This window comes from Magallana gigas, chromosome 7, assembly GCF_963853765.1.
Source record: "Magallana gigas chromosome 7, xbMagGiga1.1, whole genome shotgun sequence".
NCBI lineage: Eukaryota > Metazoa > Mollusca > Bivalvia > Ostreida > Ostreidae > Magallana > Magallana gigas.
Genome location: NC_088859.1, coordinates 26,233,217 through 26,245,310, shown reverse-complemented (window position 1 = coordinate 26,245,310; position 12,094 = coordinate 26,233,217). Strand labels below are relative to the sequence as shown.

Below are 12,094 nucleotides of genomic sequence, written 5' to 3'. Positions count from 1 at the left end.
CAGTTTTTAAACATCTTTTTTTTTTTTTTTTTTCAATTTGTAGATATTATATTTCAAAAGAGAGATGGAATCTCTGATCAGGTTTTAAAAAAACAAAAAATCATTGAAAGATTGTGAATTTTGTTCTTACTGGAATGTTAAGCAAGTTGTCATGCCTTCAAATGAATTACAGGTAGATGGAACTTCCCTCATTTGTTGTAAGATGAATATAGGGATTGTGGGCTACAGGTGACACAGTCAGTTGAAATGACAATTGAATTCACATTTAGAATTTACTTTAAATATAGACCTGATTTTCTCCTGAATGAAAGTTTTTCTCAGGTAATTTATCCATACTGATATATAATGCTGCTTAAAATAAAGCCTAATTTGTGGGGTTTTTTAGCTCTACAATGCACATGAATGAAGGGGGTAAAAAATAAAAATTGAATATGAGATAGTGACTTTAATAGGAGTTTTAACTGCGTAGATTAACAACAGGTAGCAGTGTCATTAAATTCATTGGGAAATGGTTCTCTCACTTTTAACTTGACATTTAAGAAAATATCTCCGACCTTTAAAACATGACATCAGTACATGTACTGTAAAAGATTGCTTAGTTACATAAAGAAGTTACAAAACTTAAAACAGGGTCAAACAGTAAATAGGATAATTCATCAAGAAATCAAAAAGGTTTGTGAAAAAGAAAGCAATGCTTTTGATCATGAAGTAATAAAATGGTAGGCACCTTTTATATATTAGGGGGAGTTGGAAATTTGCCACTAGGTAAACATACTGTGGTCAGTTTTAGCTGATCTAAGGATGTTTAAACCTCGCGCAGTGTCTTGAGAGGGAATTAAATTTAATAACCTCTCCTTAGTCCTGGCAAACCAGAAAAGAAAGAACCTATATCTATACCTAATGTCTCTCCTTTATGTAACTTTTGTCATTAAAAATCACAGGAATGCTAGCAATTTCGGTCTGCATAACTGTTATGTGAAGCTCAAGGTAATTAAACAGCTAGGGAATTGTTAACAGAACAAAACGTGACAGGTTACAGATAATAGGATTTAAAAAAGAAGTATTTTTTGTTTATTTTATACATATATTTTTTAAGTTTTTGGAATACTCCATTCTTGCTACCGGTAATTGTCTTTTTCTAAAATATTGATTTTATATATTTGTATTGACTTTGTAAGTAAAAATGTAAAAATACACTAATTTTTATTGAGAAACACTTGGGCATTAAAATATTTTTTTGTTAAATATTGTTAGTTTTTCATTTTGTTTCACAGAGTTTTATTTACAAAAGGATAACTTAGTTACCCCCCCCCCCCCCTTTTCCACTCTTCTTTCCCTTAAAATCACTGAAAAATAAATGTTAACAGTTTAATTTTTTATGTCCTTTTTAAAAATTCTTCAATGATTATATATAGGAGAGAGAAAAAATCGCAAAAGACGACTTTATATTTTATATGCAAATAGATATTCAATGTATCAATTTGTAAGATTTGAAAAGAATTACAAGAACTGCTGATAGAAATTAAAGGACATCATGTGCAGACTTAGAGTATATATCATCAATATAAACTGATTAATGATCCCACTATTGTTTACTTACAAGACAGTTGTATTCAAAATGATGTTAAAATCTTCTTTTTTATCGACATTTGAAGAAGACAAAGTAACATTTTCTCTGGAGGCCTCTAAAAATATGCTAGATATGCATATTTTTGCATTATTTATTTCTTCAGTGGGTTGAGACTTGGATGTGTTCCAGAGGGCAGAGAGATAACATTGTTGCATACGTTAAAAAAAATTAGAATGGTTTTCAACGAGTTTTACTCTTAGTGTGCCATTGGATCAAAATCCTTGCGTGATGTTTTTTCAGAACTACTTTCTGTTCATTTTTCTTCTCTTCAGGGTTAAAAAACGAAACTTGTAATGTACAAAAGACAGTGCCAAGTCTGAAAATCAGCATTTCTTTTGTTATTAGTAATATTTGGAATACTTTAACCCATTACTGGGGAGTCTTTTAAGTGGATTAAGCACAAGTCACTGTGAAACGAAGTACATATTTGAAAGGTAAGGGTATAACATTATGAGGGAAAGCCCCTGAAAATATGCTGAAGCATATGTAATATATATGTATGAAACAGCATGCAATCCGAACCAGCGACTACTTCGACTTATTTCGAGAATTTGAATCGGATTTGTGGTACTCGTGAAAGTTTATTAGATTCTAGGTATCCAAGGACTGCACATGAGTAAAATTATTGCGTTTTTATTTTTTTCAAATTTTAATGAAAGGTTACAAAGGAAACTTTTAGCTGGAATTAATTAATTTTGTGGAAGTGTCTTTGGGCTGGAAATTCTGGGAATTTTTTGATTTCATTTATAAAATATTTTTTTCCATTCATGTTGAAAATTAAGATGACTTTTCTTTATGCTGCATAATTTTTTTTTTGTTGGCCTTGGATTGATAAAAATACTCAGAGTATTCAAACTGGTAAGTGTCCATGATTTGTTTCAAATTATTTGTTTAATTAATGATAATAACCAATTTGTTGTAGATACCCAGTACACATTTAATCCAGTGGCACACTGACTAGAGGTTATGTAAAAAATTTCAACTTTAATTTATCATATACTTAGGAACTAGTGAAAAGTTCCATTTCATTGGTGTTACATGCATGCTTTTCAAGGTGACATTTTTGACAAAGGAGAATGGGTTTTAGAATTTTCATCATATTTTAGAATGTTCCCCCCCAAAAAGTAAATTTATGATGCATGTATGTATGCTTATTTTCAGGAATGTTTTCAAACTTACAGAAAATGTAGCAATTTAATTTGATCAATTTTTCCTCTATTTTCCAGACATGGTTTAAAGACAAAGTCCCATGCAGTTTTAAAGGAAACAAAAACTGTAAGAATAATTAAGGTATGAAAAAATTATGTATTAATATATTTTGATTTCTGAATAGAATTTAAAGAAAGATAGGGGGTTTTATAGGGAGGACAAAGGTACTAGTAATGAAGGATGTTTTCAATTATGGGAAATTTTATTTTTCCCTTTTATTGCGCCAACCATTTTACTTCCTAAATAACTTGAAAAAGATAGGTGATTGAATACATGTTCCTGTAGAGGTTTGATATATATAAACATGCACTTTAATTTTGCATTAAATTTCTGAATCCAGAATTCAACCCGACTTTGACATAATTATTATGTAAAAGAATTACGAGTTAAGAAAGATTTCTTTCTGACCTTTAATAAACCCCTTTGAAATTTGACCTCCTAAAATCCTACGGTTTTGAATGATAATGATTACATCACTGCGATCATATGTTTATAACTCCAGTCTATATATATATATATTTTTTTTTTTGGTAGACATATTCTACAAACGTGCATGGCAACGAGGAAGGAGATTTGTCATAGGTGTGTATCACATGCGTACACAAAGATGGAGGAGATGACTCTTCACACATTTGAAGTACTCGTCGTGGTCGTGTTGTAAAATGATTGTGAGGTACTAAAAATTAATTGCATCATTTTCACTTGATTGGGTACATGAGGCATTCAATGACAAGTTCCTAGTTTATATAAGAGACCTGCATTTATTTGCTACAGGATCTGGACGGAATTTGTGTGGGGGGTGGAGGGGAATTTCAAAATCCTGTTGCAATTAACGAATAACGAATGACTTGATAGATAAAAATTAAAAACTAAAGTCACATTGTGGTCTTAAGTTAGTCATGAGATTTTTTTTTTTTACTCGTGGTTGGAAGTAAAATTAGTAGACAGATTTATTAAGCTTTGTAGCTTTTGCCAGTTAGAGTTGTATTTATTTGACGGTACATAGATCATGACGGTACATAGATCATTCTGTTATTCATGCTGATGACTTTTTGGTAAGTCAGTTGATTTTTAAAATATTATTTAATTTCTTGATTTGGGGTGGAGAGAAGTTATGAAGGACTGCATGAATAAGAGTGTTTAAAAAAAAAAAAGAGTAATACACCATTATTCCCCACCGATATCTTATAATCTGTGATATTTCTGCCTAATTTCCAAATTACACAGACGTGTTTTGCCAAATTGATGGAAAAACACGTACACCAAGTTGACCTAAAAAAGATTTTGCAATTGACGTAAATTTTTGTAAGGGGGGCAATAAGAAGGTCTTTTGTATAAATTTAGAACAAATAGGCAGAAAGTTAAAAAATAGCATCTTGATATGGTGAGATAAGATTTCATTTATATACTTGCTTGTTACTGGTTTCTGAATTGAGTTGGGTGACCTACAAATGTTCCTTGACTGTAGAATCTACAAGTTTTCATAATGAGGTACTTATGTGGGCTTCCTTGCTTAATGACTTAATTCAGTGTTCTCAGAAAGGGAAATACTTCGCTAAAAGTTTGAATGAAAAAAAAAAATCTCTGACTCAGATGTTTTCATTGACTTTCACTATGGCTGGCCATGAATCAGTGAGAAATTACATTTAGTATTCATTACTGAGTTCAGCCGTTACTATGATTGAAAAGAAAAAGGAACACCTGAAGTGTCGTAAGAGATGGTAAGTTTTTATTGGCTAGCTGTTATGTGGAAGTAGTTTAAAGTCAAACGATATAAATGAATTTTTTTAATTTTTATAAAAGATGTTTCAAGGGTGTCATCCTCACCCCCCTCTTTTTGGATGACGTTAGAAAATAACATCATATGGTTCATTGAGTAAATTTGTGTATTGTTTGGCAATGCCATCTTGAGCAATTTTTATGACAATATCCCATTGTAATGTAGCAAATTTTCAGTGTATGTGCGAGTGGGTGTGTGCGCTTAATGCGTTGAAAAGGCTTTTTGTGGAGATCTGATGCATGTTATGTGGAAATCGATTTCGTAAATTCAGGTTATGCAAATGGTCCAACGTAGGTCAATAATACCCATCATTTGATGTATAAGCTTTTTTTAAATACTTCTGCATGTGAGAATATGTGGAATTGGCCTTTGAAATATTTTCCTAAGTGCTTTGTAGAAAATATTCTGCCCAGATTCGACATGTTCCTTTTAATCTTTAATAATGTATGGCTCAAATTTGGTTTGTTCTGAGGATTCAAGGAAAAACGTATGCTGAGAGCATGAGAATGTTAATAAAAGCAATCAATAGAGTGGATAGGGTTTCAGAAGCAATTTATAAAAATAGTCAAGTTGAAATTAACAAAGTCTTTAAACAAAACTTTGATCACTATGGTGAGTTGAAAGAAAATATCTGGCCCATGATTTGTACATATAGGAGGGTCATATATTTTCTGAAGACTTGAAAATTTATCGCTGCTTGATCGCCATTTAATGTACTTAATTTGCATCTTCCTATAAGGTAGTGTATAGAACTTATCTAATTTCAATTTATATAATACTTGTACGGTTCATTAGATTTTGTAGTCAAGATTTGACTTGATTTTGAGGGGGGGGGGGGGGGGGAGGAGTAAGTTTAAAGCTATGAGTTTTGCTGGGATGAAATAGCAATGGGTACTGAAAAAGTCAGCGCCATGAATATTTTTCAAAACAGCTTTTCTGCTGATAGGCAAAATAACCAGTAAAAGATTTTCTTCTCTTATTCAAGATAAAATAGGTTTATTTTTTTTTTACCCTTTAAACCTTCCTTAAACATGTCATTCATAGGTACAAGTATTGACATATATGTATGTATGTAAGCTCGGAGAGCAAATAAAGAGGTTTTTGCTGACCATGCAGGCAGAGTTAGATACGATTACAAGTGTTGTTACTTTTACAAGTAGCCCTCTCTACAGACCAGAGAGGGACACATTTCAGGAGAAAATTTGGGGGAAAGCCAACTATATACACTTCTGGTTGGATAGGGGGAAATAGTCACTATCCGTTTTTCATGTACTTTGATCTTTTGAAGTTCAATCGTTGTTCTTGCCCGCAAGTTTACTAGCTGTGACAAAACTTGGGAAGCTAGCTGGTTTGCATGCATGTGTTACGCCTCTAGCAGTAAAATTTTCTATCTCTATAATTATTACAGGAAGTCAAATTAGTCAATTGATAACTATTTTTATGAAGAGGGTATGTAGGAGGTGTCCTTTTTGCGAAGGTCGAAGGTCATATCATAGATTTGCAGGGATGTACATCTTGCATCCTACATATATACTATATACATAATAGTTATGGATGTTCTAGACTTTGAATGAATAAATAAAAAAGTCTTTGTGTAGTAGGTATACATTTCTGAAATAGAATATAAAAAAAGTTGTTCAATTGTTGCCATATAAATTTACTTTTGGGTCAAGAGCATGCAGCGCAATCAATTTGATGAATGAGTTAAATACCGACCGGTAATAGTAAAATTGTCTCTAATTTGTGAATTTTTGAGAGGGAGGAAAAATGGGACCCAATTCACAACACACAGGATACAAGTACCATTAATATCAGAAATAAAATCACTATAGGATTGGAGGCTTGTTACTTAAATAAATGCTCTTTTACACTGAAAATCTCCCACAAGATTATGAAGCCCTATTTTTAGCTGCTCCATTGATAAGGTGAAGTAGGTTAGTATCTCCAAGAAGAAGAAAAAGACTCTCCCAAATGGGGTGGCTATTTTCAGAATCCTGCCTTCTGGGTTTGCTTTGTGTGATCTAATCTCGGCACACTTCTAATTAGAGCCAGGCTGGTCATGGTTGCATTAGTGGGTGATTTACACACAGCCGGCACCAGAAGAGACAAATTAATGTATGTACGTGTGTACTAAGCATTGTTTGTAGGTTATTTTTAATGTTGCCAATATCATCCTAATTATGGAAACTAACAGGAAGGGGGGGGGGTCTTTAAAAATCTTTTTCCTCTATCTGAGAGAATGTGTGTATTTTCAAAGTTGACCTGAGAGATAAAAAAAAAAGAAAAAAAAAAGATTGGGGAGAGCATTGTAAGCTAATGTTCCTTGCAAAAAAGCTGCCTCGATGTTGACCTAGTTTCGGCTGATTTTGTGAATGACTGGCTGCATTGAAATATTTCAGCAAGGTTTTCCGTGCATGTTATGAATGAAACTTTTGCCTGGAATGTGGGATTTATTGTAATTCGACACACAACCAGAAGGGAGAACTGTTTTTCCACAGTGATATAAATTTTCATCCAGGGCTTACAGAGCTACCGGGCAAGAAGACAGAGTTACTCTTCACATAGGTGTTAATGAGTATTGGTGTTAATTCATCTGGAAACAGATTTTAAAGCAGTGGCAATGGATAGGATGCGGGAGTGTCTTATCAGGCCCCCTGTGTGGGGCCCATTTGCTGTTGGGAGGTAGCAACAAACCATAGATGTAATGTATATAGATTGACAATCTGATAGGCAACTCTAATGTTAAACTAGACCACATCCGCTCTCCTTATGAATGGCATTTTAAAGTAATCTCACCAAGTTTAAAAAAAAACAAGAAGGTTTTGCGAACCTCTTTTTTTTTTTAACACAATTCATAATTTGAAATGCGTCAATTTCACTTGGGTTGATCGTTGAACATTGCAAAGTTCCCATGGTAAGTATTGATTAGACTTTTACTGAATGAGTTTAAATGAATGTATTGATTTAAAAAAAAAAAAAAACTTTTTAAATATTTGATGTGTGTGTTTGGAATCTTTTTGTATTCATAATTATTAGGGCTGGTGTATATATATATCTGGTAGGTGGTCATCTGTGGAATTTGGTTCCCATTCTCAATCGTGAGGAGTCGTATACCTGTGCTAAAAGTTATTTGAATTAACAAGGAAACACTGCGGGGACCGGAATGAATGTATTTAAAGTTGTTTAATTGAATTTTGCAGGGCACACAAAGATAAAATGGAAGAATAGCACCCAGAGATTTGATTGTTCAGCATATTTGGGCGGCTAATCTGCTTAGTGTGTCTTTGGTAGATCTGCGTATAGGTAAGCCAAGATTATCTTTGCTATCAAGGACTGTTGAGAAAATATTTGTAATATATCTTAGTTTCCACCAATGACTTTTCTGTACAAAGGTTGTGCTTGGAATGTTCAAATTAACCTTCCATTAACAGTGGAGATTTTTTTTTAACAAGGAGGCCTTGTACCGCAATTGTATTATCTCGAGATATATGTATTGAAGTGTGTGAATTTTGTTATAAGATTTTTTGGTCCTTTTACATATGTTTATTGTCGTTTATCTATGGGTTTGCAAATCCTACATTCCTTTGTAAAAAAAAAAAAAAAGATAATGGCAAAAGAAAAAATCAATATTACGGATAAATCTAATCTAAACAGTCTTATTTGACCCACATCGATCATTTTCATATTTTAAAGTTTAACATACTTCAAATTCCAATTCCAAATTGTCTTGGATTGCAATTTTGTTAAGAATGGTAGGTTTAAACATAAAAAATTTATTTTGAAACCCCCCCCCCCAGCCTTTCATTACAATTTTTTTTTTTTTTAATATCACTTGTATAAAACTTTAACCAGATCACAAATACTCATTGGATATAAATTAACTTTAAATGTTCAGTTGAACAAATAAAGTAGAAATTTGCTCATGGCCAAATTGCTCTTAATGGACTATGTAAAGCTAGTTGATGGGGGAGGGGAACAGGTTTAAACTCCTGTTATTTGTGGTTTGTCCTGGGGTAAGGATAAGAGACCACAAGGGGATCAAGTCCTTTATATGTTGGCTTTCTGTGGTTAGCAGTTAATAAACCGATCTCCTAAGTCTTAAAATGGATCCCCCATTCTATGCAAGTGTTTAAATAGGAAAAAGAAAAAAATCTCACACGTAAAGTCATTAAACTTTTTAAGAATCTTATTTTGATATGCTTAAAAAATATCAAAGTGGTAAAAAAAAATGGAAAAGATTCTTTCCTTGGAAATCAAAGCAAATGAATCATGAATTTTCAGTGCATCCAAGATTAAGCAGGTTTAATTTTTTGTACTCTGTGAAAAAAAAATCTTTACATCTCTATGGATTATCTTCAACAGGATCATCTGATTATCCAGAATGAAACAAGTTTAACATAGCTAGACCAGGGATCTTTTTTCTACCCTCTCTCAAAATTAAGTTTTTGAAAAAAAAATGTTCAGGAGAATAAAAGTGTCTGTTCAGTACTAGGAGATTATCTCCTCTACATGGTGGTTAAATACGTGTATGAGCAGATAAAGTTAATGCCATAATCATCAGACAGGTCTTTATTTCATATTTTTCCAAGTTTATTGACTGCCTAGTTAAATAGATCTCTCTCTCTCTCTCTCTCTCTCTCTCTCTCTCTCTCTCTCTCTCTCTCTCTCGTTCTGAGATACAGTCGATAAAAGAGGAATGGCATCAGTAGAGAGAGCTACAATGACATGCACATAGTGAAGTAGATAACATGGAGACATATGACTGTCGCTTCACTTTGACTGATGTATACTGCCCATATTGTCATTTTTTTTTTACTATTTCCCTTTTTGATATCATTGATACTAATCTTACTTTGGTTTTGTTTTTTTCCTGGTATTTAGTTTCACAAGCTGTGGATTGGTGATAGCCGGACATTATGTAACTGCTGGTCTACTGCCTTTATTGAGCCAAAGTCAAGTGCCTCAGCAGGTAACTATATATTTTGTACTTAAGTAAACCTTATTTTTTTTTTAACATTATCATTTAAGTGAAATTTTCATCGAAAACTTTTGAAAAATTCCTTTAAATTTTTGATATATAAAAGCCGACTGTCATTTTTTATATTAATTATTCAAGAAATGTATGCATGCGTGCACATTGAAGGAAAAATTTGACAAATGGAATGTGTCGACTACTCTAAATAATGGACAATAATACCTGTATATATTTCAAATCTCTAAATGATGTACTGTATGTAGAATAAAATTTTGAGAGAAAAAATTATTGCTGATGCTAAGTCTGAGAGTGTATGTCTGACATCAATCTTTGAGGAAGTAAACTAAAATTTGACATATAGAATTACTTGTGAAGTCAGGTAAATCTAATGCATTCAAATGTTAAAGGCTTTTTTTTTTTTAAAGTGATGTTTATAAACTAATAAATATCGTGTAGTGTATAGATGCGTACACTTTGGGAAGACTGAAATAGTAATAAATATATTTGTAAGTCAACTAGAATGACAAATATATTGAGAAAACAGAAAATGGTGAGAAAATGAAAGAACCCTGTTTCTGTGTATTTCATGTGGGTGTGTGGTGGCCTAATTGTGATGTGAGTTATAATAGACAAAGCTTTTTATAGCAGTGATATTAGGCGAGAATTGCCGACATACACTGAGGGTCTTCTTGTGTAGTACGGTGATGAACATTATATCCAATTACTCAGAGGGTTAGTTCTCAAATAGAAACGATTTTCTCTCTGGTTTGTGCGAAAAAGGATTTTTTTGGGAAAAAATGGAGAGTGGGTTTTAGACGGGGGTTGATTGGAAATAAAGATGGGGGTTGTGCTTGTGTTTGTGCTGGGAAAAAAATTTTTGGGGGAAAAAATGTAGAGTGGGTTGGGAAGGGGGTTGAGGTGAAATATTAGGATTGGGGGGTGAGAGACCTCAGACTTTAACAACTTTGTGCTGAGTTCAGGAAGTGGCAATGCACTACGCTTTCTTCTATTCTCTGTTGCCAGAACCTAGGTTTTTATTACAAGGAGATAACATGTTACAAGAAATTGCTGTTCTGTTACAAGTGTTGGTACATGCTTTATATCACCTCTCACCTTGGGTTTTATCAGCATGACCTCTAAGTAATATCAGAATAAAGCATGCAGTCAACCCTGCCTGTAGAGAAATGGGCGATATTTGTAGTGGCCATTTTAATATAGATGTATTTTTTTCCATAATAGTTAATTTACTTAATAGTAATCTGTGAGTTCTTTTATGTAAGAAATGAATTCATTAGTATTGGTATAAACTTTAAATTTAACTTTTGAATCCCACCTATAATTTAAATTATTGGCTTTTTAGTGTAGAAAAGGTACAAAATGTAATAAATTTAATGTCAAGTGCAAGTATATACATTTTTGACAATATAGTCATTTTTTGTGTAGGCAATAGGTTATTTTAAATATAGGATACTAACTATTTTTTTCATTTCATCAAACAGCATATTATATCCAGATTTCAATGATTACAGTATATTTATTACAATATTTGATTTTACGTTTAACAAAGAAATCTAAAAAGTTAGGTGCAAAATTTTGTTGTTTGCACATGCAGTGCAAATAGAACTTAATTTATTTTTTTTAACAACATTTAAATCCATATTACTACGTAGCACATGTATTTGCTTTAAAGGTATTAGATATGCCAGGAAATAAATAAGTTAATAATAAAAGAAAAAAATTTGCAACCTGTTGAAAAATGAAGAGATGGGAAATATGTGGAAAATTGTTGTTTAGTTAGAGATCATGCGGAAGCATCAGGTGTAAATCTTCCTTCTCCTGCTGAATTATCCTGAGGCGGAAGTAGCTTATCTCTTCCAACATTCTCTTCATGTATTAGATTTAACCCTTGACTGACGTTATAGCCCTGTATGTGTGTATATACTCTGAAATTAAAATAAGTTTGTGTATTTGCATAAAAATTCTGAGCATTTTTTCTTATTCATTAAAATTCTCAGTAAAGATTTTCTTTCCAAGAGAGTTATTTTAAATCATATAACTCAAAAAATTATGGTTGTTTAATAAGTATAGGAAAAAAGTTAATATGCTGTTTTTCAGTTTTATACAGGGCTGAATAAAATGAAAATAATAATCAGGTGTGGAAGGTTCTTCAGAAATTTGATAATGAAAGAAAGGGGTTTGTGAACAAAAACACATTAATAAGAAATATTTAGGTGACTTTCTATCAAGTTGAATATTTCCACAATTTTTATTAAGTAGATAAAACGAAATAATTTTTTTTTTTTTTTTTTTATTGTAATTCCCTCTGTTGAAATAACTCTGAAGTCTTCTGAGTGCAAGCAATACACTAATGGATTCAGAATACATTTTTATTCAGGAACACGCCAGAACGAAAGTTGTGAAATCACAATGGATATGAGCTGTCTTGGGCGTAGTTTAAACCAAATACCATACATCATATGAAGTGTTTAGAACTGACGAC

General features: G+C 32.3%; 1 long non-coding RNA gene across 4 annotated transcripts in view; it reads left to right on the top strand.

Moving 5' to 3' along the window:
* Positions 1-12,094, top strand: part of LOC105340514 (uncharacterized) — a 53,192-nt gene that overhangs the window by 4,022 nt on the left and 37,076 nt on the right. For 3 of the 4 annotated variants that reach the window (XR_010707807.1, XR_010707809.1, XR_010707806.1), the window contains 4 exons: positions 2,857-2,920; positions 3,374-3,512; positions 7,820-7,922; positions 9,501-9,588. This is a non-coding gene — a long non-coding RNA (uncharacterized lncRNA). Of the gene's footprint in view, positions 1-2,856; positions 2,921-3,373; positions 3,513-3,849; positions 3,895-7,819; positions 7,923-9,500; positions 9,589-12,094 lie in introns of those variants that run through there. The other variant, XR_010707808.1, reaches the window with a different exon arrangement.